The sequence below is a fragment of the Leiobunum rupestre genome, chromosome 6, assembly GCF_980474605.1.
Source record: "Leiobunum rupestre chromosome 6, qqLeiRupe1.1.hap1, whole genome shotgun sequence".
NCBI classification, from domain to species: domain Eukaryota; kingdom Metazoa; phylum Arthropoda; class Arachnida; order Opiliones; family Sclerosomatidae; genus Leiobunum; species Leiobunum rupestre.
The window spans coordinates 26147020-26173086 of record NC_143389.1 but is presented as its reverse complement, the minus strand read 5'-3'; the positions used below and the strand labels follow the sequence as shown (position 1 = coordinate 26173086).

The window sequence follows — 26067 nt, the reverse complement described above, 5'->3', positions numbered from 1 at the left end:
TAGAAGTCTTGATCTGCACAAAAATACATTCCTTCACGACTTCAAGATCTGTGCGACGAAGGAAGGTTAAATTGTTTTTCAGGGCAACTAGCACCCCTCCCCCCATAGTTGTTGAGTCATCAATTGAACATTTATCAGAACGAAGGACAGTGTATTGGTTGGGTATAAATTCTGCAGAATGATGTTGCGAGGAGAGCCACGTTTCAGTTAAACATATTATATCAGAGTCATTTAAAAGTACATTTGTAAATAATTCATTTGATTTAGTTCGGAGACCGCGTACGTTCTGATAAAATATCTCGGGGCTGTGTTTATTTTTGGTGCTCCTCATTATTGGTTTTGAGATCAGGAATTGTAGTATTCAATGCAACTGGGCTGTTAGGAAGAGAGGGATTGACACTCTGGGCGCTGTTTTCATTGAGCTTTGGTGTGGGGTCCTTGAAGACCATGGCAGCGGACTCAGACTCGTGCCTTCTCTCCTTGTAAAGTGGTCCCACAAATTCCGCTAGAAGGCATTCCTCTGGCCATGTAGCAACGTCCAACAGTGTGTCGAACTCAGATTCCTCTGCCGATACGTGGAAAGAAGAATAGTAGGGGGCGCGGGTTTTTAGGCGGACGCAAAGGATGGTTGATAAGGAATTTTCAGATTCAAGGCATTCCTTGAGTTCCTTAGAAGTGAGATCGGGATGCAACCTGGTAACAAACACCGCTCGCCTGCGAGGTTTAATTACCCTTGGGACGGCCTTCAGGGAAGTATTTGAATTGGAACCCATTAATTTGGATTTTAGTTTTTCGTCAGACTGTTTGGGCCTACGTTGACGCCCGTCGTGATGACTGTTCTTGTTGGAATTTTTTTCTTTTGTTATAGTTTGGTCGCTCTTGGTGTCTGCGTTGATTTTGGTACCCTGGTTCGAAGCCTGGGTGCCATCTCCCGCCGGCGGCGCATTCGAAACGTTGTTTCTAGCGACAATAGCAAAGGAGTTATACTTTTTAGGATTTGTGCCTTGAGAGGCCTCCGGTTCGTTGTGTTGTGGTTGAATATTTCCGAAGGTGTGGTTAGTAGCGTGTTTGTCAAGTAGGAGCTGTTTAAGCTCATGGTTCTCCTGTCTTAGTGAATCGATATCAGATTGCATGACTAAAAGTCGATTTAAGACTTCCGTCATGGTCGCCTGTAGGTTGGTTAGAGCTGAGTCTTTATCACGTGTAAGACTATCGGTCTTGTGAAATTCATTTAATATTTCATGGAGTGTAGACGGAGTAAGTGAGCCGTCTATATCTGAGACGTTGCTGGTGGAGCCTGGACCAGAGTTCACAGTTGCGTTAAGCTGTTTATCCTTAGCTTGGGGAGACTGCTTACTTACGCGTCGACAACCAACGCAGGTGTAGCTGTTGTTGCACTGCATTTTTTCGTAGGTTACATCATCGTACTTAGTGCAAGATAGGTGTATTTTCTTGGAGCAGGTATTACAAACCAGCCTTCTTTGTTTGCCCACGAAGGACTTATCACAATGCAAGCATGGGACAATGGAGCCTGCCATGGCGAATTTACCACTTAAGCGAGGAAACGACTAGGGTAGTGTAAATTTACATTCTTAAAAAAATTGGAATATAATAAGATAAATTAAACAACCAAGGAAAGGCAGAAATAAAGTAAATATAAACAATATTAATGGGGTGTTACACATTAAAAATATTCAGTACAATTAAAGATATTATGAACAATTGCAAAATACCATATACACACGATAAATATTATATGCGCTCAAAAATTCAATATAATACATGAGAAGAAAACGTAAAATACACTTGCATTAAAAATAAACACTGATCATAAATGAGCAATACACTGAAAAATAAACTAAGATGACGAAATATCAAATAGGCAACAACTACAATACAGCGTCATAGGATAAAGTATACCACATCCGAGACCTCCCGGACGAAATACAAATAATAGAATACGACAAAAAACTTTATGAATCAGCCCTTAAATGGAATAAAATACCAAATAGCGGCAGAGGTTAATTTGTAACACAACTTGAAACTTTAGGACGAAATAAAATCTATTAAAGCGCGTCACAAAAAATATCAAGAGGCAGCCCTGTTGCAAAGTCATAAAAAAAAAGCGAAACGAGCTGCAGCCCTGTTACAAGGGAGCAAAAGGTCAAAAAATGGAGGGAAAGTACATAAAATACGCGGGGAAAATTCATAAAATAAATGAAAAATGAAAAGAAAGTTAATATTTAAAAATAATTAAAAGTTCTTAGCCAAATTCGACAAACAAAGTAACAAAAAAAAGGTGGCGAAGAGACACAGTCGATTATGCAAAAAGAAATTGTGAAAAACCAAGAACAGGTGTAGGGTAAACGAAAACACTCGACGGTGCTCGTTTAATTAACAAAATAGTTAATTAACCCTAGCGCCCGAACCACTAGGTTTAAAAAAATAACATTTACACTGAAATGAAGAGGAGAACCAGTAGATGCAGAAAAAAACAAGAAACGTAGGTGTCGTAGATCTTCCGAAAAAGATATTGACGTATCCCGTGTAGCCGGTGACGCCGCGCACACACAAAAACGCACCTCAAAAACTCCGAGACACTAATTACGGTTATAACTCTTGAATTAATTAACCGATGACAAAAATAACAGCTCCAGTGGAACCAGCGTACATTTAAACCCTAAGAGAGTTTAAGTAATTAAAATTAATCCAATAAAAACTAAGGTTTAGAGCGCATACGCGAGGAGCAGAAATAGCTCAAACCGTCTTTGATGATGATGATGATAATAATGATAATGATAATATCTCTAAATATTAAAATAAATATAATATAATTTAATACAAATATAATATATAATATAATTTAATTTAATATAAAATAATATATAATATAATTTAATTTAATATAAAATAATATATAATATAATTTAATTTAATATAAAATAATATATAATATAATTTAATTTAATATAAAATAATATATAATATAATTTAATTTAATATAAAATAATATATAATATAATTTAATTTAATATAAAATAATATATAATATAATTTAATTTAATATAAAATAATATAATATAATTTAATTTAATATAAAATAATATATAATATAATTTAATTTAATATAAAATAATATATAATATAATTTAATTTAATATAAAATAATATATAATATAATTTAATTTAATATAAAATAATATATAATATAATTTAATTTAAATTAATATATAATATAATTTAATTTAATATAAAATAATATATAATATAATTTAATTTAATATAAAATAATATATAATATAATTTAATAGAAATATAATATATAATATAATTTAAAAGAAATATAATACATAACGAATTTAATAGAAATATAATATATAATATAATTTAATAGAAATATAATATATAATATAATTTAATAGAAATATAATATATTGTACAATTTAATAGAAATATAATATATTGTATAATTTAATAGAAATATAGTATATAATATCCAATAAAAAATTATAAAAAAATCCAAATAATTTTTCACTCATAGATTTAGTACATAACTAATACGTATCCATCTTAAAAATTCCAGAGATTTGGTAATATAATTTTAAAAGAGCCCCAAAATCGTACCAAAGGGACCCAAAAATTGAAACGAACCCAATGAAGCTTAACTTTTAAATTTCTTTAGAATCTACCGAAAATAGAAGAGCATAGAAATGGCGATTTTGAGTATGAATTACCATATTTTTGCTTGCTTTAGAAAATCAAGGGGACCCAAATAACAAATAGGGGGCCTGTCCTAAACCTAACCTACCTAAAAACTTAATATATTTGAAGGTGCTTCGTACACGGTGGTATTCCTGAAAAGCAAACAACACAAAATCTGATATTAGAATCGGACGTCCATTTTAAATCTTCTGGGTCACGAACCACCTCAGATATCCAAGAATAATATTCCATAGATTATTGGGGGGGGGGGGGGGTCGACCGTAGCCTGTTGCCATGGTGACAGACTCGAATCGAGGATCACTCATGAAAAGCTCGAGATAAAGCTCTTTTGTCTCTCATAATCTTAAGAAAGTCAAACTATAACAGTAACAACTTCTCTGGAAAAACGCTGTTCCGAGGTTCTCTAATTGTGCTCTTAATCTTCTTTTTCCGCCAAAGCCTACATAAGCAACTATAGTCAGCTTCTTACTAAAAACCTTGTTGTATCACATTTAATTAGAAAAATATTTGGTAAAGGACTTACGGTTTTCTAATGTTAAACTCACATTTATTTATTTATTTATAATATTAAATATATTTATATTTTTAGTAAAAGTGTATTTTGGTATATAATCCAACCCTGTGATAATTAATCGAATATGACCTAAGTCTAAATCGTAATATTTTATTTAGTTTCGATTTAAAATGTGAAAGTTTACTCAAAAGGGTAATTCCATGTCAATTTTTAATTTTAATGATTTTTTCTACGAATAGACTAGATTGAGAAAGTGAGGTTTTGAAAGACTTAGACTTGTAATTAAATTATTTCCAAAGTTATATATATATTTTTGGTTTTAAAGCAGAAAAACCTCTCTAATTTTACAATAACAAAATACGAAAGGAAATAATTGACCATTTAATAATAATAAAAAAATAAATCCAGATTCAGACTTGTACTCCATCTTCAATTTTTAATTTTATCCCAACAGGCTCGCTACATTAAATTATAAATGGCATCAATGAGAAATGATTTTAAAGCAAAAGTATTTAAATCTTTCAAAACCAATTTAGAAGGAAAGTAGAAAACACAATAAACTTTCTTTTGGAGATGGTACTTTGCAAGTTCCTTTTCCACGAGACCATCGGTACAAATGAATGGCGTCCTGAAACCGTTTTTTCAAGGGTGTACAATGAGCTTATATTTCTTTCTTTGGAGTTAAGATATGGTTGGCCAAGGGATTTTGTAGGCTTTGTCTTGCTGTGAGTCTCTTAACGGTGTCACCGGCACCATCCCAAAAGCGCTTTTCCCATGGCTAGTGGCTAAAAAGTTCCACCTAGTCTATAAGTCTCGAAGAAAAGGAACTTGCAAAGTACAATCTCTAAAAGAAAAATTAAAAATTTGTAGTTTTCTACTTTCCTTCTAATTTTTTTTAAAGAATTAAATACTAAATTAAATACTGAGACTGTTGTGCTAAAAAAATTAAGGGTGGAGTACAAGTCGAAATTTAAAAGTCATTTTGATCCCCAAGTAGACAAATATTTCACATCGTTTTATTTTGTAAAATTAAATAATTTTTTTTGCTTTAAAATAATTTATCATTGATGCCCTTTATAATTTAAAGTAGCTAGACTGTTGTGGCAAAAAAACTGAAATTTAATTTTTAATTTTAATTTTCCGCTAGTCAAATTGACATGGAATGACCCAAGAGGTATTTCTATTTTTATATCAAACGTGCAAATTCCAGATTTTTAGAAAAATCCATAAGGTGCAAATTAAACTTTGATCTCTATTTTGACGGGCAGAAATCATTAATTTAGGAAAACCAGTAATTTGGATCGTATAAATATTTTCATTATTTCGATATCACAGCGTTATTTTCAATTTATTTAAAGCGTATAAAAAAGGCTGACCTATGACCCTTTAAAATCTAATTGTAATAAAAATATTATTATTTTATCTGAATTACCAGCCCATGATTTGCCGAAATCTCAAGTTTTATCTTTAGTTTCTGAATTTGTTCTGGTTCAACTCCGATTAAAAATATTATAATAATTGTTATATGAAAATTAAATTATCTATTACGATTTCTCAACGTTTTAGTACAAATCGCAAACAAAAATATATTATATAATATTCCTACAAAATAAAGAATGTGGGTCAAGGTTAAACTTCATGAAACCAAATATACTGTACCTCGAAAACGGCAGTACGGATTTTCTTAAAAACCGGAAACTTGTTTTCTTTGATCGAAATTACCCATAGAGAAATTTAGAGCCCTTCTTCAATATGCGCAATAATCCTTTGAAACTAGGAATTGCAAAAATATTCGCTACATTCTCTCCAAACAAGTTAAACTTGGGAAAATGTCTTACTCTAGTTTTTTCTGCCTCGGAGACTACGGATTCTGTGTTGCAGACAGAATTTTAAGTTGGTACTCAACAAATGTTTTGCCTCCAATATCTCCACCGACTCGTCGAATATAACACCGTTGGAACAGTGGGTTTTCTTTTTGCTACTTCTGAATGTTGCAGAAATGGTAGTAGGCCAGAACTTCAATTCGTTTTTAAGAGAGTGTCCCATATGAAAGGGCAAACAAGTGCTAATCCCGAGCAAAATTTTAGCCTAGACTTAAACCTACTAAGCCTAATGTTTAAAGCGCCCGTGATCTTTCAAAATGTGTCATTCTCACAATGCTTTGAACTTCCTTAAACCCTTCACTCTCTTTTTATAGATCCCTTCCTGATACGCATTACTTTTTCTAGACAAAGCCTTTTGTATTATATTATCTTTTTTTCTACCAATAGAAAAGAATCTGGAACAAAATTTGCTTTAGGGAAAAAATTATTTATTTGTTATTAAATTTTATCAAGTTTTACGAAGTTCAAATCACCGTGAGAGAGACACCTTTGGTCTATATTGCCATCAAGATTTGAAATATTTATCTTTGAAGACGTATTAATTAGGCAATTTTGGACGTTTTGCGCTAACTTAATTTGTTTCTGTCTGTTGGAAATTCTATACTCAGATAACGCCACTATCGGTAATACCATAAATAACATAATATCTATAAGAACACTTCCTATAGTCTTAATGCTATATTCCTGACCGAACCTATTTTGACACTGACATAATTCTCGAGAACGCTCTGATTTGAGTAGGCGTGTTTTTGTCCTTTTTAGTAATATATTTCGCCTTGGGTATATTTAGCCACTAGGGGCTCAGTACCGAAAACTAGACCTTGATTGAAAATCAATTCGGTGACATTTTCCCAATTGAAATTCTTATAATTATTATGTTACTTATGGTAATACGCGTATTATATTCCATGACCAGCTCTTTCAATATAGTTTTAAAGTATTCTATTAAGTTATTTAACATTCATTAATTTATTAAATTACTACTAAATGGTGATTATCAAATGCTTCGTAAAGTGGATGATATGATAAAATTTTATAATTTTAATTGGTTCTTTCTGGTAGAGTTGGGGCTCGTATTAGTTCGGTAAATGAGAAAATGCCTCTTGGGATTTGTAGGTCAAGCTAGATCCCGCCGTCAGTTATAAGTTAATTAAGGCGGTGACCAGAATCTATTTCGCATCTGCCAGTGGCATTGATCTTTTCTTTGAACTAAGTTACTGGGCTCTAAGACTAATTTACTAGCATCAGAGGAACTTCTCCAAGACGAAGGCGCCATCTTGAAGCGCAAGCAAAATCCACAGCCGGCTCCGAAAATTTTATTTACTTAACTATTTGGTTTTATTTCATCTCGCACTTTATGTCAGCAAAGACAAAGGACGTCCTGCGAATCGAGAAAATAGGTTTACTGGTTCTGCTCAAGATCTTGGCCCAATTTCTAGGAAGAAAGGAGAACAATCATAAAATTGGCTGGTGCCTCAACAGGCAACTGTCAGTAAACGCAATGAAGCTCTTTAAGTTTCGGCAGCTACAGGATATGTCGTTCCGTTAATTGGAAAAAATAATGAATACACATATTTTGATGCATTTTACAGGGCCTTAAATCAGTCCTATCAAAGGCCAGAGTTCACTTTCTGAATTATTATTACCTTACGAAAATGGTAGTATGATTCCACTATTCTATCCAAATTTGCGCAGATCTTAAATTCCACTTTATTATAGTCTATAGAAAATTACAATAAAAAATGTATTGTATTTGATTCAACTTTATCAAAATTACATGATCCAAACAGAATTATATTCAAACTAGTCGTGTCTTCATTTCGGAGGGATCCAAACTTGAACTTTGGAATAAGTCATTTTCGTAAGGAAGGTGAAAGCTTAGTAACGGTTATACAGCAAATAGGACTCGTATTGCGTACCTCTTTTAAATCAGCATCAATTTAGCTTCACGCAGATCTTACCCAAAAAGAAAACGAACTTTTTTTCATGAGATTTCTGTTTAGTGGCAACGTGTGAATTCTACAAAAGCATTGATCATTTTTCCTTCAAAAGTGGGGACGTTAAGATGACGCGGCAGGGCAGAATGTTGACCAAAGCCCAGCTTTCGCGTCTTTCCTTTGTTCTTTACCTCATCAGGGTTTCAGACTTCCGCCTCTCCTGATGGTTTTTCCCTAAGTCCTTTCATCAGTCTACTAAGCTGTTGTGCTTATCGCGAAGTTGGGTTGTATACTCATCTCTATTATGATGATAATGTATATATTTCATTGTAACTAAGTTAAAAATATTTTCCTTATATAAAATATATTATTAAATATAAAGAAACATAATTTGATTGTTCAGATATCATCAATGAAAAATTGAAGACCAAAGATCTAAATTCTCTGCGTTCTTTGATTCTAGTCGACATCTTTCACCTATATAGTCTGTCGGCCAGACAAAAAGAGAATGAACTTCAAAGATCAGACGCTTATTCAAATCTGAAAACAAAAATCTAAATCCTCGTAAAATACGAAAATATTCTCGACATTGTCCACTAAATTCTATTTTTGATATAAAAGAATCAAACTTTTTCGAAATAATAAGTTAGTATTTGAAGTTTAAGCAGGTGCTCGGAATTATTTAAGCAGCATAAAAATGGTTTTCAATAATTTATTTTTATATAACACTTACAAGGAGACGACCCGAAGTGTAACACACCGATTTTGTTCAAACTCGGGGGATTGGTAGACCTTCGTGTAACTTGAAAAATCCGAAAGGGAATTTATTCAATGGGCAACCGTTTTACCATGGCAACGAAAATGTTTTTGACAACAACAAATGGAAATTTTCCCATTGAAAATAACATGGGATTCTGACCGATTCCTAGGACCCCCCTGTGAAAAATTTTATCAAATTTCAAAATTTGGAAAATGCCAAAAATAGAAAAAATAGATAAAAATTGACAAAAAAACCATCAAAATTGATCAACTTTTTATCAATTTGAGGTCAAAATCCCATGTTATTTTCAATGGGAAAAATTTAATATTTTGTGTTGTGATAAACATTTTTCGTTGCCATGGCAAAACGGTTGCCTATTGAATAAATTCCCTTTAGGATTTTTCAAGTTACATGAAGGTCTACCAATCCCCCAAGTTTGAAAAAAATCGGTGGGTTACACTTCGGGATGTCTCCTTGTTAGCACAGGAGTAAATAAATATATTAAAAAGAAAAAATTACGTCTAAATACGCCTTTCACAGAAAAAGTGTTAGGCAAAGAAATTATCTTCGTCCTTTATTGTTTGTATATTATCACGTCATAAGACACTTGTAGTCTCCAACATATTCGTCTACGTGCTATTAGAGAAGTGTTAAGCCTAAGCTTAAAATGCGTAAACATCTGGCATAGAAGGATCGTGTGCAATAAAGCTAAGTCGACACTCTTACGCGTTGCTAGTACTCGTTTTTTAGCGTGTTTTCTATTGTTTATAATTAGACAATAGGTTTTTTTTGGAAATTATTAGTTTTTTACTAATTTTTCTATAATATCATCCGAATTTATTTCACAATTTAGATTTGCATTCCTAACATTTTCTGCTTTCCATATAATATTCCTTTTCGCTTAGCAAAAATAAATTATCTTTGCGTTATATTCAACGGACTCTAAAAGTATTTATTAATGTTAACTGTATTGTATTTCCACCTTGTGTTATTCATTTCCCAAAAAAAAACTCAAATTGGTTTACTTACATTTATTTAGACTTTTTTTCTGATATATATAAAACCATCCATTAAGAAGGTTGGGTTTACCGCAATCAGAGGAATAAAATATCCTTTTAAATAAGTGTTATTTTGCTACGAGTCGTTAGCAACGAAACCTCTTCCACTTTGATCAATGAATTTATCCAAAGTGACGCGCTTTCCAATTTCCCTCAGGCTGGAGAATGATCTCCCAACATAAATATGATTTTTCCAATTTCGTCGTCAAAGATGCATGAGAAAAAGATACACCTATAGAAGTTTATCCTATTTAAGCGACTGAATTCGCTTACGGAGGTACTAAATCCGAATTCACTTCGAAAAAAACCGAGATTACGGTATTTTTTCTTATAAAATCAAAGAAAAACATAAAAAATAAATTATTTGTAACGTACATTTGGTATTCACCGCCTAGTGAGTATTGAATGCATATATAGTAATGCAAAAAAGTCGTAAATTTTGGGGAGAAATATACCTTTTTTCTTTTCTTCCGGTTGATAGTTTAGTCTTAGTAAACTGACGCGAGGGAGTCTTAAGTTAACAAAAACCACCTATGGACTATAATGCAGGTGGTTTTTATTAACCTTAACTTATCGTACATTTCATTATCCACCAACATCATCTACTTGGCTTTCCGTTGATTCGCAACACGTTTTGAAATTTGCAATGATTAGGCTAAGCTTCTCTTTCGGTTTAGCAAGTCAGAAGCCAGATTCCCTGTTCGGATGAGTTCCAAAAAGGCCGAAACCGGTCTACCGCTGGAAACTCTGGCTTTTTTAATTCCATTTTAATTGGTTTTTGAATCTTAGATCTATTTGGTCGCGTTTTGATTTTATTATCGAAGACCAATTGCTCCGATAATTTCGTAAGTTTCATCATTATTTAAATTTGTTAGCGTCTACCTTTTTTTCCCCCTTTTAATTATGAACTATTCTACCTTTTCACGAGGTAGTCTGTTTTTTGTGAAGTTTTCTAACCTATTTCCACAAAACTGTTTCCTTTTATAATTATATTTATATTGAAATTCTTAATATTTAAATGCACTTGCAAACAATTGTTTTCATCTATCTCTTAAGTCTCCAAAGTGATGGAAACGATTAATGATGCTTCATGTAGATGAATCGGATTAGTTGTCTGTATTTGAAAGGTTTCCCATTCAACCTTTATGGCTAGAAATCCGCGGAAGAGGCTTCTATCTTTTGTCCGTCTGTGTTGCTGCTTGAGGTAATAGGAACAAAGATCCTAGCGATATATTATGTCCACACCACCTAAAGAATAAATGAAGAGGTGCAAGATTTGTACAACTGTGGTTACAAGGTTTCGAATTATCCTTTTCTAGTAAACATATCATTGATTATTAAGTAATTACTTATAAAGTAAACGGATAAGTACCATTAGTCTTAATATTGAAGAAGTAAAACGTCACAGAAAACATTTAAAAATATCGACTTTTATGGGGAAAAAACTAGACTTCCTTAGTTTTAAAATATTCGTGTTTCTCTAGCTGTTAATGACGTCAAAATGTCTTAAGAGTTGTAAACGAATACAAATTATAAATCTTAAGTTGAAAAATATGAGATGAACACCCTGTTTTTTATGTTTGAATGTACTTTCGTTAAGAGGTTTCTGAAATCTCTGATCGACTTCGCGACTTTAACAGGAATTAGGAACCAAAATCACATTTCTGGAATAACCTGCTCTATAATTGAAATTCTTCGAACTCAGCATTAACGGCCTGGAATAAGTCTTACGCTTCTTTCGAAGATATTTTACTCGTTGTCTTATGGTTTTTTCATTTTACGCTTTTTCTACACTGTACAAGGACAAAATGCACACCTCTTTATTGAGTAAACAAGATTCGAAAAGTTCTGTTTGAGATTCTTTCCTAGGATCAATTTTTTTTAAGATTCAGGCATTCCATTTTCCTCTCGAGCACTTGAAAAAAAAATGAAGCTAATTCCTTAGGATTCCGAAACACTGCTTTTTACAGTTTTTGTCTACATCCTGGAAGGCAGTTTGCTGTAGGTATTGTTTTCGTCAATGTATGAAACTTCACTATAATTAGAATTAGTTAATATTATAATATATACTATTAACTTAGACCCGCAAAGACGTATTTCATTCAAATTACAGTTCACCTCTATAGTCGTAATTTTAAAAAATTCACAAATTACCACCACGAACATTTTTATGGAAAGCTACAGTGAAAATTAAAAAAAACGCATTATTATCATTTCAAAACACATTTAGAACTTTTTTGTGACCTAACTATAGTCTGAAAGTGATCTTAAACAATCATGTTCTGAGCCTGAGGTAATCTGACTATTACCAAAGAGGGTTTCTAATGAGCCACTAAAGTTTTGAATTATGGTAAATTTGTGGGGCACAAGTCAGTTAGCGATCATTATTGAGTGTACACGATTTACACATACTGTCAGAACACGTTATCTTTCGCTTTTTAACCCACTCATGGCCGACCTATTTCCAACAGAATATTAGCCTATTAAAAGGGATAGATATAATTAATTATAATAAATTGGAGGTCACGTGGAGGTGTTCTTAAAGTGCAATACATGTAACGAAAATGTGGAACACAAGGTTAGGATCACATAGGCTTGAACACATAGGCCTATTACAAGAATGCTTTTCGGATATATTAAGTACACGTACTAAATGTGTTCATAAATGATCTTATCCCGTTACGTTTTATTGGGTGATATCAATGCTAATTTTAGTGACCCTATTAAGATTTTTCAATTTCCAGTGTAGTTAGATATAACTTTGTGAGTCAATATAAATGTCACGTATATCTGTGATTTGTGGCATCAAAAATCTTTTAAACAAGGGGCATGTTTTCAATTGTTACGCATTGAATAAAAGGAATAGAACCGCGGGTATTTCGCGTGGCACATCAACACTGCCAATATTGGACGATCAATTATATGGATATATTTTTGACGCTAGTTAGTGAATTCTGGCTGAAATTGATAAGGGGCTTTCCATAAAGAATGCATTGGGGAATATTATATCCTTAAGGTTATCTATCTTTAGACTATTTGTAGATTTTTCGTGTATGTACGATTTCTTAGCATCACGACGTCTTTTACTTATAAAAACTAGAAATATATTCGTCATTTACAGTGTTATTTATCGGCGTATTTAATTAAAATAATAACTATATCGATAAATGTGAAGCTAACATTAACCAGCATCAACTTGATTTTCAAGGGGTTTTTTCTACTCGTAAGTCCTTGCAGAGAGTTCCGACAACCCAGACATATATTTCCCCCGCTTCCGACTAAAGGACAGAACAGAGTTCCTTCGCAAAAAGAAAAATATCACGCCTTTCGCGGTAATTCACTCCTTTTCAAATATAAAAGAAACGAATAAAATCCAATTTAAGCAATTTGCGGTACTGAATTTCGAGACCCTTTCCTTTTTCAAAAGCGAAATTATAGTTAAATCTTCATAGTAAAGGCCCATTTTATAAACCTTTTCTTGTTTCCGGCTTATTGAAAAGGTTTAGGCTAAAGAGTATGTAATCTTTTACGAACTAAAACTTTCTAGTTTAATAAAAGAAGTAATTATATCGTTAAATTGAATCTGTAAAATTCAAGGTTTACGCAATCATTCCATCGTAAACGCTTCGCTGAGTATTTATCATTGGCATTATTGTATTTGGCAAGGGGGAACCCTGCAAATGTAACGGTTTATATAATTTTAGATCAGTTTATCACTCGTTTGGTTTTTTGGAAGAATTGTTCCTTATTTTGGTATAAAACTATGATGTGTATTTTTGAATTAACCCACTAGTTAATATTTTAATACTTATTAAATTTGATGAAACTACTCGAAATCATACCTTTGTTCAATTTTATACGACCAATGGATTAGATTGGTTTAATTTGGTTTAATAGCTTAAAATATCTTTAAAGCACATTTCCAAATTATACCCTAAATTATTTTATAAAATTATTTTAATTAGGCGTTTAAAGTCACACTTTTGTCATCGTTCTCTATACCTATAGGGTATTATAGGGTCTGTTTTTATATTATTTATTACAGTTTCAACACTTTTAAATACATAATATTTTTGAATTTGCTTTTTGTGATCAAGATATAAATTAATTAAGAGAGGATGTTGTGAGGCATGCGCGCTTTTACTTGTCTCTAATTAAAGACTATTTATTTGAGCGTTGTTCTAGGCAATAACGCGCGATGCTGAGGGTGTCCTTGTCCCATCTGTTGAGAAAAAAAGTTACTATACATCCACATGGTTTTTACACACAATCCTAATGATTTGTGTGTATTAGTTTTACGTACAGTGTCGCCGATGCCGCAGTGTCGCGCATATCTCTTCAACGGTTAGGGCTAGAAGAGTCAATGATATCTTGTTCGAATGTACATACATCGCCATTGATAGCCTTTCGTAAATTTTTCAAATCGGAGCCCTAGAAGTTGGGCATTTGCCCAAATTACTATTTTCGGTGGTTTCGCTTTATGTGGTAGATATTTTATTTAAAATTAAGTCCGAAAACGTTAAAAAAATATTATTGGATATGTTAGGATTCAGCGGACCTACAACTTCGGTTATATCAGTAAATATTAAATTTAAGTATAGTTTTCAGTGTAATTTACGGGACCCCAATTTTCGTTGTTTTATACTTTCGCAGAAAAATCAACACACAGTTCCTTAATTTAAGACCGATTTTCATGAAAGTTATATTTTTGAATAGCTGTTGTTTACATATAACCTAGAATTGCAAATACGTTCCTTAATTTTAATTCTAAGTAAGGTTTTCTGGGCAGCGTATTTGGACCCCCGCAATTTCCAAAATTGTAAATCCGCGTGTTTATAGAAGTCTACGCGCCCGTTTCTCTCTAGCTTTTTTCAAGGCCGTTCAGAGTGCGCCGCGCTTTCAACGTATGGCCAGAAGTAACAATGAAGTATGACACTGATCGACCTAGTCTTCGGCGTATGACCAGAAGTAATAAGTGTGACACTCAACGTAACAAATAAGTGTGATCAGAAGTAACAAATAAGTATGAAACTGATCGAACTAGTCTTTGTCGTATAACCAGAAAAAATAAGTGTGACACTCAACGGCTGACTAGTAGTAACAAATAAGTCTGATCAGAAGTAAAAAATAAGAGTGACACTGATCGAAGGAATCTTCGATGCTTTCAAAGTATGACTAGAAGAAACAAATAAATGTAAATACAATTATGTGTGACCGTGGATATATATTGGTTGTGATACCGGCGTTGCAGGCTACTGTGAATAGCTCAAACAAACTTAACACATTAGAAGGATTGTGTGTATTCTGACCGTCGTACGTCTTGTTTTAAAATGTAGAAGTACACGACTAAGTATTACATCTATATTCGCTATCAAGTAACAATTATGATTATGAACAAATATGCTCACGCTAAATTAGAGGCTAAGAAATAAATAACAACCGAAGTGTAAAGTAGCTTGGATGTGTTTCTATTAGCACATATCATGGACTTATTAATTTCAACCATGAACATCGAGCACTATAATTACCCTTTCTACCATATGGATCTTGGATAAACGTTGCCTTTCTGCGTTTTACGTCATCACTTGAGCCAATCAGGTGACCGTCGTACACGTTCTACAAAACGTTTTCGGGATTGTGCGTTTTAACTGGCGAAGAAATTAACATGTAATTCTTAGACAAATTATACTACAAAATCAGTTGATAATCACAAATAAAGGTATTTGCTGTTAATATTTTTACCTATTTTCATTCCATCAAAAAGATTCGTAATAAAATAAATTTATCGCTAAGCCTTAGCAATGAAACTAGCCAAGTTTGAAGATGTTGCCCAACAAAACAATTCTCGAATGCCGGCGCGTGACCAACGTCATAAGAACGAAACCTTCCCATCCAAACGGCTGAGCCCAAACCACCTAATGCAGTTTGACATTCATGGTTCAAATGAATACATTTATGAAGTATAGGCTTATCTAATGATGTGACAAGTTTTGGTCTACTTTGGGGACCTAATATCTTTCAGTATTAATGAGGGAGTTATGCTTAAAAAATTGCTTACATTCAATGAAGCATTTCCTTATCAGATATCAGTTTAATGTTTGCTAAACCCGATAGAGCCAATACTTCTGCGAAATGGCGAAGATAAATTTTACGGCTCACTAACTCTACGTTTACCATTTCCAGCAGCATAAGTGCTGTAGAATGCGTGTATACGTTACTAAATTAAAGTAGCTAATGCCCCTGGCGTCGGAGTAACGAACCTCTTCAAGGGCAGGTGGCTATAGATAGAACAGATTGACAGCGTCGCATCGAGCCGTAAGATGGTAATACAATCCTCGGATAGTGCCGTTTTACAAGTTCCCCAAAACACGCTTTTATTTTGTAGGTTTTTGAGGAACAGCATGTGAAAGATTTTCTCGACTAAATTTAAATACATTATGAAATTTCTCGTCTTAACAAAATTACTGCATAAAAAAACGCTCTTTTTTCTTTTGGTATTACTAAGCTATGGCACTTTTAGCTTACATGTAGACAATTTTTGAAATGGAATAGGTTTCACATAATAATCGACAGGCTGGCCATCGAAACACATCACCTATTTTGTTAATTCAATCGCCTTTGGTAACCTAGCTTTACTTTTAAAGCTTTTTTTTGACATTGTAAACTATGCTGTAAATAAATTCAATTATTGATAAAAGCATTAATGTTTTCACATATGTACTATAAGCATAGGAGATAATTGTAAGTTATTAAGCCTAAATAAATGCCATATTGAATCTAAGATGGCGGACATTTCCTGTTTAAAGTAACTTTATATTAATACAGTATATCAATTCTAAGGTGTTGAGACCTTTAACAAAATTTTTGCGGTTGTCGGCCATCTTGAATCCATGCCTTAAGTGCATACATGTATGTGCAAAGTTTCGTGCTAGTGAAGTATTCTTATGGTAAATGTAGTAATATTAACCTGCTAAAAGAAATTCCTTCTGCTTGTTGACGGCGAGCTACCTTAGTGGAATACAGCGCCACCTTTTTTTTCGAAGCGAACTAGAATAAAATTATGCTCCTCCCAGAAATATTCCCAAGTCCCTCTTGATATACAGGGTGTTTCAAAAGGTTATGCAAAAAATTAAAGGAGTTGTAGGGGTTGAGTTGAGAAGTATGCTTGTTTTTCCTCCATTTTCCTACGATGAGTTACAAGAGCGCCAGAGAGCTTCAAAGCGTGGCCTACAAGCCCCTGGAAGTAGGCTGCAACAAGCACAAAACCAAGCAGCAGGGAAATTCGAACATTAAGGTTTGGGTTCGTGTGATAGGTAAAAAAGGACTTTGTAAACAAATCGAGGTAACCAGCGTAAAAAATGTATTTAAAGTCCCTGAGGCTTGGTTTTGCGCTTATTGCAGCCTACTTCCAGGGGCTAGTAGGCCACACTTTGAAGCTCTCTGGTGCTCTTTGCACTCATCGTAGGAAAATGGGGAAAAACAGGCATACTTCTCAACTCACCGCCTACAACTCCTTAAACTTTTTGCATAACCTTTTAAAACACCCTGTATTTCACCTTATACGAGAAAAACGAAAAGTTTTGAAAAGTTATATACTTTATACATTCCGATTTTTCTTGGGTTATTTTAATGAATAAATTTAAATTTCTAATGATTAAAAATCAGTATTCTAGAAAGTTGAGCCGCAAAGTGAAAAAAAACATTTTTTCAAATTTCGTAAAATAGGGTCGCATAGAATCTAAAATCTGAAAACAATAAATCGAAATCAAATATTTTGTACTCTTCACTTTACATTTTGATAGGTTTTATTAACGATGATTCTCAATCTATATTACCAAAAATATATTAAGATAAATAGAGAATACCTCATTTGCCTCGTGATTCCCGGAAGAGAAACCACGCCCCTCGGACTTTTCTTTATGAAATCTTTAACTCTCTCTCTCTCTCGGTACAATCGTAGGCTCTCTCTCTCTCTCTCTCTCTCTCTCTCTCTCTCTCTCTCTCTCTCTCTCCTATTATCTGTTACTTTCAATGGTAAAAAAGAGCCGTTTAAAATCCCTGTGTTGTTAAAGTTTTATCCAAAGATTTAAAACATTATGTAACTGATCAGATCTGTATACATCTACAGAAATAATCCCAATGAAAGGGTGTAATCTACTTTATCTACAAACACTACGATCGAAATAGCGGATTTCGTTCGGGTTTCGCAACCCTTACTGTTCTTCTTTCTTGCGAAGTAATATTTTTCTGGAAAAGCCTGAAGAAGATTTTTTTGGGTCGCGACGGTCACAGGGTTTTTATGTTGTTTGCGCTAAAACAAAGATGACCGAAGACAGGCTAACAACAAATCATAGAAAACGAAAAGAAATAACCCCCGATAACATTCATATCTTCGAGTAAACGGTTGAGCGCGTTTCGTTCGAGCTCTAGTGGGCTGACGGCGATATCCCAGAAAGCTGATAAGGCCCTTTGACCGTCCCTAAGGTCCGTAAAAATAAAAAGTTCCTGACACGTAGCGAACCCTTTTGTTTAAACATTTGCCCGCTGCCTATTTATCAAGCAAACCATTTATCGCGTCACTATAACGGATTCTGTTCTGTGAAGGACGTTTTAGCTTTAGGACATGCCAATTTTCGTTCTAGGTTTTTCAATAGCATCCGTTTTGAGATTACATCACGATACATTTATTTAGAACAATGACCAGAACCAATGTATGAATTTGGCAAGGGTTCAGACACTTAAGTAAAAATGGTACACCAGATTTTTTAATGCCATATATTTCCGTTGATTTCTAACAATTTCTTTGGAATCTCAGTGATTGAATTATGATTGAATTTTTTTTTTAAGATTTCCATATTTTTTTGTGAAAACCAATGATTTCCCCATTTTTTAAGAATTGTTTTGACTTTTATGATTTTGAAAATAATTTTAGTTTTCGATGAAAGATTTCGGCATTTTTTGTAGAAGTCATGATTTCCAGGGTTATTTACAAGTTACAAAAAAATTCTTTGGATGACAAATGATTTTAAGATTTATAAAATATGCTTTAAAAATTTTACAAGTTTTATAGAGATTATTTTCAATTATTTTTAAATTTCACGTCAAATCGGAATAAAGTTTAGTTTCATACATTTTAATTGCATCAAATATAACCAGTAGCGGATGATGTTTCTTTGAGACCCTATGGCCAATTTTGTCATTTGAATATATTTTTAAAATTATTTTGATTTGTATTTTCCTAGTGTGGCTATTGAGTAATCCGCCACTGAATATAATCACAAATCAAATCAAGCAAGTTTCACAAATCTTTTTTTAATACATCTTCGGTGGTGACGCAATATTACTTGACATTTGGGTTCCCAAAATGATTTGGGATCGGCCCAATTAAACTAATTTGATCCACTATTTTTGAACGGATTTCATATTCTTTGAACATGAAGTACTATAGAGGGTAGCGCAATACAGTTAGATAGATATAGGGCAAACCCTGGACTATAAGAAAAGTCACTGTTCACGTTTCTTTGACACGGAATACGGCCATTTTCAACTCATTTTTCAGTAATACTGGAGAAAATCGCATCAGAAGGTATTTCTTCAGTTTCCGGAAGAAATAAATAAGAGACACAAAAATAAAATAGTTGCTTTTGGCAACTCTGTCCGCTTAACCAGAAAAGCCACTTTTAAAGGTAGAACCGGAATATGTAAGACATTTTCCCATGACCATAGACATCATTGCCACAAACGAAATCTGGGTAAAAAAATATTGCTAGGTACACGATAAATGGGTTTACCTTGGTAGCTTTTGACGGAAATCGAACTCTAAGAGAAAATAGCAACCATTTTCCGGTACATTTTGCCCCAATAAATTAACAATTTTGCAAATAAAATCGCATTATTGGGTTATTTAAAATAATATTTTGCGTTTTTATATGACCTAGAAATTTTTAAAAGGTTATTTGAAATAATATTTTGTAATATTTTTGTGAACTAAAAATTTTGAAAAGGTTATTTAAAATATATTTTCTAGCCCCGTTTTAAGTGGTATTGAATGGGGTTACTGTCTTCCGACAGCGGAAAAGCACCATTCAGACACCACATACATTTACCATGAGATATTTTTATGGTTTCATAGACAACCTTTGAAATATACTTAGATAAGAATGAAAGATAAAGGCAATCAATAAAGGAGGTAAATATATATTATATAAAAAGTATAAATACTCAATCTAACAGTCAGAACATTTCTTAATAGACGAACATTAATAACAACCATTTGGATCGAGATCTAAATAGAACACAAATATTAAAATAAATCGGTGAAAATTCTAAAAGAAACCGATTTGATTTAAAGCATTGAAGTTTCTTAAAACGATATGAATTGAAACTTAGCGAAATGTAAGCTTTATAGTTATTTTATGAATGTTTTACAAATATTTTTCGTCCGTTTACCAAAGTTTAAGTAGGCAGATGTCGAGATACTTTTAATAATAATAATAATCAGCTAGGCTAATACCCAACGCCCAAGTCATCTAGCGACTATTAATGCCATTAAACAGGCGACCGGGTTAAAATGCGTAGGAGTCGCTCCGAGATTTCACCCAGTGCCACAAGTTGGGCTCGAACTCGGGTCTTCTTGCTGCGATTTTACTAATTAATTTTGTTAATTTTGTAAAATTGTTGATAAAAGAACAATTTTTGTGTTTTCCGTGATTACAAAACATAAGATATTATGTTTTATTTTCATCCAGATTAAGACCGTTAAGCGTAAATCAATTGTTCAATTTGTGTCAGTAATTATTTGGGTAATTAAAGCGTTCGATTAAAGAATGTGGGAAATGCACTCGTCCTGAAAATCAGAGATAGTATTGTTGGTAAAACAGGTTACATGTAGGTTAACTAAATTACTTAAAAGCTATCTACTTGCATTACCTCTGAAGCTCTGACGCCCAGACTAAGCATCTTATCAATTAACCTTTTCGTGTACAAATTACGTCAAACATCAATCTGCACTATTCATGTTTTACAAACTGAGAATTTCCGAAAAATCTGTAGCAGTAAGATTTTTCCTAGTACAGCGTTTTCAAGTACAAATTACAAAAATATTTTGGTGGAAAAAATGTCTGTGGGAAGAAAAGGTTTAAATATTTGTGAGAAAGAACTGCAATCTCTTGGGAAACATGTAGTATACAATGTGAGTGGTGATAATGCATTCAGCAGTTGCCAATTGTTTACCTTTTGATAAGGCTTCCTAGCAATACGCGTGTCAAGCAATGTACTGTTTCAATATTCCACTAATTATAGTCCTTTCTTTCATTAAAACTAAAACTTACTATGTAATAAACCTAGGAAACACTTACGCAACTGACGTCAGTGTAGGTTACTCGCTATTTCGTACCATTTTGAAATATCATGTTATAGTAAAAGAAATTTTAGTAGACAAATATTTCATTAGAAATTAATCGATTTATGGTCTTCTCGGACCTGATATAAAGAGTAATACTTGGTTTTGCGTTTCATAAATGTACATCTTTAAAGATAACTGAATTTACTTATTTTATTATGTTTAATTTATCCAGCAGTATCCGCCTTTCGAATAATTTCTGAATGTGCCTCTCCATTACTTTTTCGAAAATTAAAAGTCAAATATATACCGCAAACAAATAAAAATAGTTCATCGAAAGCTGATTTATTAAATATGCTAGTGTTTGAGATTAGTAATAAATATGAAAGTTGAATTTCACATTTTGGCTATAAAAATTTTATCTTCTCGAAAACCAGAATATTTTTTCTCAAATATGAATACGTTTTAAACTATAGCTTTTTTGTTGATTGAACCCGATTTAAATTCATTTAAATTGCTTAATGAGGATAAACCTTACACCACGAGTGCCAAAGTTTCCAATTTAGGAGCCCGCTATTTCGATGATCGGGATAATTGTAGCTTTTTTTTGTAATAAGATTTACGTAAATTTTCGAGATTTGAAGGTAGAAATAATTATTTTGAAGGTCGGAATCGACATTTTTAAAAGGTGGACTATTTTTGCAGTCCTGCATTGCGAAATTGACTGAATTATAACTGAATTAATACCGTACAAAAATTTTCTACAGAAACTCTACTAAATCGTATAGAGCTCAATAGGTTCTCAGTGGGGCTTTATACTGTATAGAGGGTTTTATAGAAAATTCTACAGAGATCGCACCGTGATTATTACGTGGGTTTTTTGCGTTATCTGTTCTAAAGACGTTTCTATAGATATTTACCAAAGACCGTGAAATTTCCATTGCTTGCCATGTGTAGTAAAATTCCATAATTATAGAGAACATCCAAAATATAAGAACTTAATTATTATCTGCGAATATTCGAAATTTCTAGATTTTAATTATATGATTTTATTCAATTATCGATGAAATTTTCCAAATGGTACGTACTTAAATAATGATATCTCATTGTGGTATTATTATTCTATTTACAAAATCTGCATATTTTGAAAAATATTATCTTCACGTAGATCACCTTAGCTATTTTCAAAAATCGTCCTTGATTTGTTCAGAATGGCGTTGCCTACATTTTGAAGCTAAACATTTTCCCAATTTATTAACATTTCCCATATATTTCTTACATTTCCCAATATATTAACATTCCCCCAATATATTAACATTTCCCCAATTATTTAACATTTACCCTATATTTTTAACATTTCTCCTATCTTTCCCAATGTATTAAAATTTCCCCAATTTTTTAATATTTGTCCAATTAATTAACATTTCACCTTAAATTTTTACATTTTCCAATATATTAACATTTCCCCAATATACTAAAATTTCTCCAATAAATTAACATTTTCCCAATAGTTTAACATTTTACCTATAGTTTAACATTTTCACGACAGTTTTACATTTCCCCGATAGTTTTACATTTCCCAATTTATTAACATTTCCCCAATTTTTTAACATTTCCCCAATTTATTAACATTTCCCCAATTTATTAACATTTCCCCAATTTATTAACATTTCCCCAATTTATTAACATTTCCCCAATTTATTAACATTTCCCCAATTTATTAACATTTCCCCTATATTTTCTACATTTCGCAATATATTAACATTTTCCCAATATAATAAAATTTCTCCAATATATTAACATTTTCCCAATAGTTGAACATTTCCCCAATATAATAAAATTTGTCCAATATATTAACATTTTCCCAATAATTTAACATTTTCACGACAGTTTAACATTTCCCCGATAGTTTTACATTTCCAAATATATTAACATTTCCACAATTTATTAACATTTCCGCTATATTTTTTACATTTCCCAATATATTAACATTTTCCCAATTATAGTTTAACATTCTCCCAATTATAGTTTAACATTTTCCCAATTATAGTTTAACATTTTCCCAATTATAGTTTAACATTTTCCCAATTATAGTTTAACATTTTCCCAATTATAGTTTAATATTTTCCCAATTATAGTTTAACATTTTCACAATCATAGTTTAACATTTTCCCAATTATAGTTTAAAATTTTCCCAATTATAGTTTAACATTTTCCCAACAGTTTAACATTTCCCCACTAGCAGTGGCGTAACTAGGAACTCCGGGGCTCCCCGCGAAAAACGACTCAGGGGCCCTTTTAAATAGCACCGATTTTAATCATAAACTTTTGGGGGGGCCCTAGTTCTCGGGACCCCACGCGCCGTGGGGTCTGCGGGGGCGCTATTTACGCCACTGCCACTAGTTTAACATTTCCCCAATAGTTTAACATTTTCCCGATAGTTTAAATTTATCCCGATAGTTTAACATTTCCCCTTTATTTTTTACATTTCCCAATATATTAACATTTCCCCTATATTTTTACATTTACCCTATATTTTTACATTTACCCTATATTTTTACATTTACCCTATTTTTTTACATTTACCCTATATTTTTACATTTCCCAATATATTAACATTTCCCCAATATATTAACATTTCTCCAATATATTAACATTTTCCCAATAGTTTCAAATTAGCCGACAGTTTAACATTCCCCCTAATAGTTTAACATTTTCCCAAAATTTTTACATTTCCCCAATATTTCAATATTTTAACATTTTTCCTCTGATTTTAACATTTTCCCTATATTTTAACGTATTCTCAATATTTTAATATTTTATTGTGCTATTTTTTACATTTTCAATACTTTAACTAAAATTTTTACAAAAAATTACGTAATATAAAAGCTATCGCAATAACCTAACTATAAAACCTAGGCTTGCATATTTCCATAGCTCGCTCAAAAATAAACAAATGCGACACTCTAGGTCGCTGGTGAATTATTTGTTGTATTTTTGGTATTTGGTTCAGTGCTTGAAATTCCCCGCATTCGCCGCTTAGCGGTTGATCGCTTTCAGGAATGAAAATCGACACTCTGCGAGTATTTCGTGACCATCCCATTGCCCGGTTCCTTCCTGTCAATCTGTTCTATCTTTAGCCACCTGCCTTTCCAGAGGTTCGTTACTCTGACGCCAGGGGGCATTCGCTGCTTTCGTTCAAGTGCGAATACGCGCATTGTATAGAGTTTCTGTTTTCCTAAATACGTTTTACGTGGAAGCTAGTGAGCCGTGAAATTTTCGCCGTCCATTAGGCGTAGGTGTTATTCCAGGCTTCGTTTTTAACGATAAGGAAATGATCCGTCACGTAAATAACATTCTCCAAATTGATAAGATCTATTTGAAATTAATAATAAAACGGTGGTTGAAACTATGGTCCCTGTGGAAAAGAGTTCAAGGCCGATACGAAGTAGTTCGAAGGTTATAAGCCAAGCCCCGTTGAAGATTATATGGAAACTTGAGAATGTTTTGATAGAACTTGGAAAATGAGCAAAGCACTGCTGGAAGCCTGCCACTTTCCTGGATAGGAAAGGTCTCTTCATTAGCTGGCATGTTGAAAGTCCGATTGAGATACCGGTGAATGACTCCGCAAATTATTTTGGAAAATTTGTTTTGAAGTAGAAATCTACAAGAGGTTTTTGAAATAATAATGGTTTCTATTTTTTGAAACTATAACTCTTCAAGAGGTTTTTGAAATAATATTTGTTTCTATTTTTTGAAACTATAAATCTTCATGAGGATTTTGAAATTATATTTCATCTATTTTTTGAAACTAGAAATTTTTAAAAGGTTATTTGAAATAATATTTTGAAATGTTTTTTTTTACTAGGAAGTTTATAAAGTTATTTAAAATATTTGGAAATGTTATTTAATAGAAATATTGAAAAGGTTATTTGAAATAATATTTTGGATATTTTTTATTACCTAGAAATTTTTATAGGGCTCCTTGAAATATTTTTGAATTTATTTATGACCTACAAATGTTGAAAGGTAATTTGAAATAAAATTTTTGAATTTATTTATGACTTAGAAATGTTGAAAGGTAATTTGAAATAATATTTTTGATTTTTTTTATCAACTAGAAATTTTGAAATGAAATATTTTTACCCATCCCAAGCATTTCCTTTAATAAGTATTGGAAACCTTGCTATCGCCAAGAAACAAAAACAACACCGTCACTGGCCTTGAAGATTGTTGTGCTATACGAAATGTATTACGAAAAATGTTGAAATTTATTTCAATATATTGAATTTTCGACCTAAAATTGTGCCAAAGAACTGCGATTTCACAAGTTTGTGGGAAGGTGATGTACGACTTCAGACTACAATAGAATTTATAGAATATAACTACAATTATTTGGCGCTGACAGTACAAACAATAATACGTAAATTAACCGCCAAAATTTCGATTATTCATAAAAATTTCGGTTATCTGTTAGTCATGGATATTATTTACGGTTATAATAAGATTTAATATGCAAATAATAAGTTTTTATTCGGATAATTTTCAGTTATGCATAAAAACAAATAAAGGGATATTTCTTCTCCAAACCACGAGCTCTAGTTACGATATACCAATGTCATTGCCAGGATTTTTTTGGGTCAGGTATTCCTAATAAGTAAGGCACCCTATTTCGGTTTTTTGAAGCCTTTAAAAGGAATTTTGCCATTTCTTATTTTTTAGCAAACTATGATGATTCAAAATTTCAACTTCTATGCTCCCTGTAATAAAATTCAGTAGAATTTTAAGAAATATAAAAAATAACCCCTAAAAGTTTCGAATAATTTTAATTCAATTGACCCCAATTGGTCA

General features: G+C 32.4%; 1 protein-coding gene across 1 annotated transcript in view; it reads left to right on the top strand.

The window, feature by feature from the left end:
- Ret (protein kinase receptor Ret oncogene) overlaps positions 1-26067 on the top strand; it is a 76762-nt gene that overhangs the window by 13956 nt on the left and 36739 nt on the right. The window lies entirely within an intron of this gene.